Source organism: Triticum aestivum, chromosome 6B (assembly GCF_018294505.1).
Source record: "Triticum aestivum cultivar Chinese Spring chromosome 6B, IWGSC CS RefSeq v2.1, whole genome shotgun sequence".
Lineage (NCBI taxonomy): Eukaryota > Viridiplantae > Streptophyta > Magnoliopsida > Poales > Poaceae > Triticum > Triticum aestivum.
Window position 1 is genome coordinate 694,031,792 of NC_057810.1, and position 1,152 is coordinate 694,032,943.

The 1,152-nt window shown below is 43.1% G+C and overlaps 1 non-coding gene across 1 annotated transcript; it reads right to left on the minus strand.

The window, feature by feature from the left end:
- Positions 1-495: 495 nt before the first annotated feature.
- On the minus strand, positions 496-656 carry LOC123140188 (U1 spliceosomal RNA). The gene has a single exon (XR_006469841.1). It is a non-coding gene; the product is annotated as a U1 spliceosomal RNA (small nuclear RNA).
- Between the last annotated feature and the right edge of the window lie 496 nt (positions 657-1,152).

Here is a 1,152-nt window from a genome sequence, read left to right on the forward strand (position 1 = left end):
CCGGAACGGAGGTGGCCGCGGTGTTTCCTTTCAGCTTCTGAATTATTCAGGCTATAATTGCATGACGAGTGTTGAAAATTCCAATGCCTTGTTCTTGGAGGTAAACACTCTGCACATGTGAGTGAGCGTATGAAATTCAATTCCCACGATGTATCTCTTACAGCGACAAGGTCGAACTATGTGCACAATTGGTGCATTCGTTAGTATTCCTTTATCTAGTTAGTTCAAACTAGCAGTCAAACTGTACGCACTAAATTTGGTACAGTACTAAAAAATGTGCAGAAGCGAAGGGCAGGGCCTGAGAAAAACAAGTCTCCAGCATTATTTTGAATAAATATGCCATCACTTTGAAGATGTCATCACAATTCAGAGGATGTTTGCACTTGAAAATTTATTGTTATATGTAACACTGAGCAGCAAGATGCAAAATTTTTAGTTTTGTATATGCAACGCAACGCAAGTCAATAAAAGCCAAATTTTTAATTTTATAGATTGGTAGGGGCCGCGCGAACGCGTACCCCCTCTACCACAAATTACGACGTCCACTCTCCCACTTGGGGAGATGGTAGGCCAACGCGCTCACCAGGTGCAATGTGAGCCATTGATCTAGGCCACGACCCTTCTTGATCGGCCGTCGACCCCGTCCAGGTAAGTATGTTGTAACGTTGCCCTGGTGCTAATTATATACTCCTGCTCTCACAACCTCCCTTGTTCGGCTGGCGAGGTGGTACTAAACCAAACCATAGCGCTGTGATTCATTAGCCTTTTTTTAAGGGGTCTGTGCTTCATTAGCCAGTTGTTGGGTGGAAGCTCGCAGGCCTGATTACCCGTGAGGGTACTTGTGTTCCACAGGCCCGTGATTCTGCTTGGGGCCTGATTCCCTGTGTGGGGGCAATTGTGTTCGGCAGGCCTAATTATGTTTGGGTGCAAGCTCGCTTGATTTTTTTTTCTCAACATAGGTACACGCTGCAAACGAGGAGATCAGAATGTCGCTGGAAAAAACCTAAAAAAGGAACATTGCCGGAAAAAATGTAGTAATAATAATTTTTTTTGTGGGAAGTAATAATATGCTACCTCTGCTCATTAATATAAGACATATTTTTAGACTGAATGAACAGAGGGAGTACTATTTTTTTTTAAAACAAAGGCATA